Genomic DNA, 6,944 nt, shown 5'->3' with positions numbered 1-6,944 from the left:
ATATGATCAGTGTGAAAAAAACAAAAAACCCATGAACTGTTAACACTTAACAACAGATCATTGTACCTCAAATTCTTAACAGAGGTTAGCTGTTTCCACTGCTACAATCATGAAGAAATGGCTATTTAATGAACACAAACATAACAATATCTGCTAATTCATACTTTATCTTACGTATATGTATATATTATACGAATAGCATATGAATATAGTTTAGCTACACAAAGTACAATATCCTGATGAAGAGTACAGGAGAACCCAGGTGAATCACTAAGTTAAATGAATGCAATAGGGAAAAAAAAATAAGAAAGCTGATCTAAGTTACATTTTAGCTTCCCTACCACCTTAATCTTCATTACTGAGAGTCTTTCAAGTAGAACTGCTAACCATCATACTGAACTTAAAGAGAATAGCACCCCCACAGTTTGTATTATGTAGTTATATCTTACGACATTCTACAATGAGGCAGACTCCTTAGTACTGATTGAGGGCTGAATAATGCGACCGTTTTCCTCCTTTCCTAATACTGAGGCAATCCCCAAAAGGAAGGCTACATAGTTTGAATAAAAAGTGTCTCAGTGCTGACAAATGCTTGCATTTCTACTTTTAGCTGAAGAAAGCATGTGTTATTACTGCTGAGATATTCTATCTTCTGCCCAATTTCAAACTAGTACTTTTAGGAAACAGAGCCCGAGTTGTGACTTGTGCCAAAAACACACACACGCACCAATTTGTATATATTTATAAATTAACCAATTTACATATAATTTATATAAATTAGTATTTTAGCATGTAATTGCTATATAAAGTGATATTAGTTTTCTGAAGAGGTATGTTTGGCCCTAAAGAATGTGAATTTACTTGAGTCTGAATAGCACATCTAGACTAATTTTGGCTGAAGTAAAACTTCATAAAAGCAGATGCACTGCTTCACACTGCACGACACAGGAAGTCTTTCCCTTTGTGCTAACCTTTCAAGCTATTCATGGAATTTGGGTAAGAAGATCTATTATATTGTTAAAGACACTATAATCATAAATACAAAGCAGAAAATATTACTACAGTCCATGTTCACTGAAACATTTTTTGAACTTTTGCACTCTAAACTTACAAGATTAAACAGTTCTGTACATGAAGGTACATCATAAACATTACTTAGGATTTTGAAATTGAACTAGGACTATGCTGCTGATTTTCCATTAAAGCTATCAATTACTGTCATTACATAGTAAAGAAGTTAGGACTAAAAGTCCCAGAATTTTGCCAGGCTAAGCATGTATACAAAGGACACATTCAAATGATTAGAACCTTCCATTTTATCTTTCTAAATTATCGTATCTTATTCAATACTACTCATTCCCCTACTTCTACAATTTTTTATGGTTTTTTTTTTTTTTTTTTTTTTTTTTTTTTACAAACCTTCCAAAGTCTTAAAGAGATCTTTTAGCTGTTTGCTGTCAAGACTTTCACAGGTCCAGTCATTTTGAGCCTGCCAGTCACAGAATGAAGCTATTGAGTTGCTGTGGTTGATGACATGCTTGTAAACTGGCAGGAAAGCAGGCAGCTGAAAAGAAATTTAGATACTGTATGACATACCTTAAAGCCCCTTAAAACTAGTAGCTTTTCAGTCTGATAATTCTGAATGGGAGCTGTCAGGTATCAGATGTTATTAGACTCATTAACTTTAAGAACATCAGGTTTTGTCCAGCTCATGCAGTCTCACATAGCATTATACACTTCCACGCTGAGAACAAGACCGCTTGATCCTAAATAGTATAAAAACACATTCATCAGTTCCACCTTAAAAACGTTTAACTGCTTTTACTTTTTAAGAGGGGCTGGCACAGGGATAAGCATTGAAAGTAAAATCACAAGAAATTACTTTAAATCAAAAGCAATCATAAAAGTGGGAAAAATTGGAGTGAAATAAAGTACCGTTCAATTCATTTGTCTTCCTTGTTACAGCCTAGGATAAACACACTTAAGCTTACCAAAATAGGAATATTGAACAGTGCTGATACTAACTTAAGATTCTAGAATTTCAAGTTTCAGCTGGTTATAGAGCAATGAAACTCAATCACTGGTAATATTACTGATTATGGTTTGTGCATACCTATGTAAAATGACCACAAACTATTCCTATATCATGTTGTTTATAACATTGCTTTTATGCATAACATGTGGTTGTGTTTTGAACCTTAAGGAACTCCTTCAAGAAACAACTCAGTTTTACTTTTTCACAACAATACCTTTAAGCATTGAAATATAGCTCTTAAAGCTTACCACTAGCTTTTTATTTTTACCATGTTTGTCAATCATATATCTCTCAATTAGCACTTTTAGAAAGTACACACTAAACAGCAAATAGATGTATAGTATTATAGTATTCCTTAACAGGAAACTCATCATAGTCTTCTAAAATTTCCAAATGCTACCTAACAACAGTGAAAAATCTTATGAAACAAGAAAATTAAAACAGTAAACTACAGTTGAAGATTAACCTAAATTAACATTGCCCATAATTAACAACAATAGTTAGACAAAAATGGAGGAAAAAAAAACAACAACAACAACACAACAAGTTGGTTAGTGCATGTTTGCTCTCTCCCTGCACTTATACAAAACTCCTAATCTGACATACGTTTGGGAAAAATGAAGGCATTTTATAGTAAGCCTGAAAAGGGGTTCAGGTGAAAGCTAAATTGGTTTTGATAGATAAAAATCTAATGAGTTCCAGCTTGGAAAGCTGATTAAATGTTATATTCCATTTCATTCGAAATGCACAGTAACAGTGCTATAAATCCTGTCCAAAATGTATTGAAAAAATGTAATCATGTAATTTAATTTGAATTAAATTCATTTTAATGAAATTGAAGTTTCATTAAATAAAATTGTCTTAACAATTAATAGGTATCACCTGTTTCTCATTATACTCGGTCTTTATTATCACAAAGAAGGCTTCTAAGTAGCAACAACTGAGTGCTGTCCCACCTGCGCGGGAACTGCAAGTTGTACAAGCAAACAGTAATTAAGTGAGATACCCACAAGGTGGTGCTGGTGATACGCAACAGCTGGGTAACAAGCCAAGGCGATACGCATCTTCTGTTTCTTGTGAATTCTGGAAGACATTTCAAAGACGGGTAAACTATAATTTTGGCTATTTTATAAATACATTATTAATAACGCTAATTATGATAAATGTATATTCTTATATGTGAAATGTGAATTTTGATGCTTGCATGATGCTGTTATCAAACTGCATTTTTGGTGACGAGCAGAATAATACCTAAATACTGAGTTAGCTAAATATCGTTGTAATGATTTAAATGATTTAAACACTAAATTATATCAACTAATGTTAATAACATGGAAAAAATAATGAAAATTTTGGATCAGTGTTAAATTATGGATCGATCATAATGGGTATCTAAACTGATATTGGATGTAAAGTTTAAGAGACCTCTTTAAGTACCACTTCAAAAAGAAAGTTTAAAATTCATTTGAGTTGCAATGCACTCCATGTGCTGTTAAACATGGTTTTTGAAAACAATTTCAGGTTAGAAATTAGGAGAAATTTATTTTTGGATAGAGTAGTTAAATGTTAGAAGGGTTTGCCCAGGGAGGTGGTAAAGCCCCCATCATTGGGGGGTGTTAAAGGAAAGGTTGGACCTAGTGCTTAAGGACATGGTTTAGTGGGTGATATTGATGGCGGGGACAGTTGGACCAGATGATCGTGGATGGCTTTTCCAATCTTAATGATTCTATTAATTTAATTTGTTATGAGACTGATTTCTAGAGCTCCTAGGTTTAAACAAACATATTGCGAAACTTATTTTGTTATCTTTTACAAATTGTAACAGCTTTGTGATTCAGTATTTTACAACTGTTATTTTAACCATAAATGTTTAGTAAGTTTTGAATAAACATCTAATTTGGCCTTGTTTTTTTACGGAAGGATGAAAAATATAAATTAGTTATATAAGGTACTAGTTTAGTTATAATGTAAATTTCCACCACAGCTTGGCTCTGAATTTGTCCACTGAAGTATATATCCACTGAAGTACACACACTTCTATAGCTGGACCCGTCTACTACATACATCTAAGAAGTTTATTGGTAAGGCTCCTAGCCCGTTTAAGCAATAGCAGAAAACATGATAAATTTATAATGGAGGGGAAAAAACAAACAAACAAACAAAAAAACTTTTTTTATAGCAGAGTAGCTGAAAGTCTGTATTTAGAAGAGACTCTTACCCCGAATGGATTTTTTTTTCCCCCTAAGCAATCATGTGAAGTGTCAGAAGGCTAGTTAATATGAAATTAGCAAGAAAAATGCAAAAGGTCTCTTTGTTTAGCTAACATGCTTGAAACAGTGAGATGAAGTGATTTGGATGAGGTCAACCACTAATAGGTTAGAGAGGATTAGAAACAGTATGTTACTGGCCCTCAATCTGTTGCTGTAATTACTGAACTGAGTGAGTTCTTTGCAAGAGAACCTAAGTATTAGTGTACTTGGAATTCACAGTAATAATCTACAGATCATGAATTCTGTTTAGTTGTAGGTGAAAGTGCCTCCTGTCAAAGAAAGCAGAACAGATATACCAACTAAAAAATGTGGAAGGGAATAAAAGTTGGCTTTTAAAGGTTGCTCCAGCAAGTATATTAACATGGCTTTAGTACAAAATTGAGTTCTGAAACAATGAAGTATAGGTAAATGTCGGCAAATAAACAAAAAATCAACTGTAGTGTTCCAACAAGTTACTTAACCCTTGATCTGTTTAGCCAAAATGACTTAAGCAGCAAGTAATCAGCTTGTCGGTAGGCTGCTGTAACTCGCTTGCTTCCTGTAGCATTTGGGACGGTAAGTACAGTAGCAAAACAATCGTCAGCTCCCATGTTACGCTGTCGAGATTCACTGAGCAATTAGCAGGTAAAGATTAAGAGTTGTTTTGAATGTGATTTGTTTTAACATAGATAAAGAAAACAAGCCTCCTCTACAGAATAAAGCCATATAATTGTTGTAATTACTCCATTGCTTAACACAGAATGCTTGCCTGCTAACAGAGATAAGACTTAGAAGGCATGCATTTACATTTCATACAGTCACCAGTGTACAGATTTAATTAAATTCATCTATCCAAATGTCAATGAACAAAACCACATAAGCTCCTTGCTCACAAAACATTAATGCATTAGTAACCCCTGGATTTGCAGAATCTCTATGGGAAAATAGCTGCTGTTGCAGTCATAAGCAGGAGAAAAGTTTCTACAACCAAATATATAGTTCCACTGGCAAGCTAACTGGCAAACTAAAGACAACCTAAGCTGATGTGAAACATGGAAACTGTCTTTTCAGAGCTAAGTGGGGGAAAAGCATTTTTCTCTGTAAAGCCAAATTTACTACAGAAGATTAACTCAATGACCTTGTATTTCTATGCTCGTCTGCAACCACTTAAATTAAAATCTACTTTCCTACAAGCTAAGTACATTTCAATGCATCCTGGTATATAGCTGAGCTGCAAATACTACTATTATGTAGCTATTAAATTTTTTATCACTCTGTTGAATAATCATGTAGCACTCTGACAAAACAGTCATGCTACTTGACAAATGTGCATTGCAAGTAACTTATGAGCAACTAAAAGATGCACATATTTTATATTCACAAGTAGTATATGTGATCAGTAAAACAGTGTCTTTGTTGGTGCCAATTCAGGAAGGAAAAGAGAACAAATTCTGAAAATAATGGAATGGTTTAAATAATGAATTTGTAATTTTGTATGTAGGCTCTGAAGTCTGAAAAGCATAAATGAAAAATCTGGCCGGGGAAAATATCAAGGAGCTTGTTAATGCATTTCACGTATTAAATATCACCTACGATACACAACGGTGGAACTGAAGTGGGGGAGAAGCAAGCAGCTATTTTAACTAGTCTGTGGCTTAGCATGAAGTGATGGATAACCGACCTGGTGGAGTCATGGTGTTAATATAAAGTATTCACAATGCATTTTGCTTGTTTTGAAGCTGTACTCAGTAACTGTCAGGAGAACTACATAGATGTGTTAATTAAGTCGCTGTTATCTGTTTTTAAACCAGGGAGTTGAGCTGTGGGTATTTGGCATGGCTAATCACCCAGGGAATGCAGCAGAATCAGGATTAGAACAGAGGATTCTCTTGTTTCCTGCCCATGTTTTAATCAACTTGGCATTCTTGCCTGTCTAGACCACTTTGTATAACTATTAATTAATCCCATTTCTGTTGACAAAAGCTAGACCCACACATCTCGATTAAATAGCAGCATATATAATAATCTATGGTTTGGGCTGTTTTATTCTTGTTGTCTTCCTATATAGTATTTCATGCCATGCGCTCATTTTCCAAGCCCTGGTTATCTTAAGACATCTATTTCTGTCCTCGTTGTTGCAAATAGGATTGTTACCCGTGCATCCACTTAAAGCCCATTGCTTGAATGTAACTTTGCATTAAAAAGGTTTTATTTCTGTCATGGTAGAATTTGTATTAGTATGTTTCTGTGCAGTGACTTTTGGTGTGGATGTTATGTCAGGTGCAAGAATAAGCCTACTATAGTCACAGATTGAAGGTGCAAACACAGATGAGTAAGTTAACCTTTTCCCGTAGAGGTTAAATTTAAAAATACTCAGGCTTCCTTTTAAGGTGGGGAAGAACAGCAGAGAGAAGTGTGCTTCCCTGTCAGTGTGCGGGTCCCAAGAAACCCTCAGGGCTGGACATCAACAAGTGGTTACTTGTCGATGAGGTTTGCTCAGGGTGGATGTTATTCACATCTGTGCATTTTGGAGTACCTAACACCAGGAGATCACTCCCTGGTGGAGAAAAGCAAGCTGAGCAGGTACTAAACAACATCGGGAGGCAGACAAACGGTGGGAAGAAGTTCTGGAATCAGCGTTACCAGCACTGCACGACCCT

General features: G+C 34.9%; 1 protein-coding gene across 2 annotated transcripts in view; it reads left to right on the top strand.

The window, feature by feature from the left end:
* The first annotated feature begins 2,966 nt into the window (after positions 1-2,966).
* The window catches only part of SPDL1 (spindle apparatus coiled-coil protein 1), a 29,493-nt gene continuing 25,515 nt past the window's right edge, over positions 2,967-6,944 (top strand). Inside the window, exons 1-2 of one of the 2 annotated variants that reach the window (XM_084535761.1) lie at positions 3,002-3,140; positions 4,020-4,116. The gene's annotated coding sequence lies outside the window, so the exon portion shown is untranslated. Of the gene's footprint in view, positions 3,141-4,019; positions 4,117-6,944 lie in introns of both variants that reach the window. The other variant, XM_084535759.1, reaches the window with a different exon arrangement.

The sequence above is a fragment of the Aythya ferina genome, assembly GCF_964211825.1.
Source record: "Aythya ferina genome assembly, chromosome: 14".
Lineage (NCBI taxonomy): Eukaryota > Metazoa > Chordata > Aves > Anseriformes > Anatidae > Aythya > Aythya ferina.
Note: the sequence above shows the minus strand (reverse complement) of the source record. Positions and strands in the feature narration are given on the sequence as shown.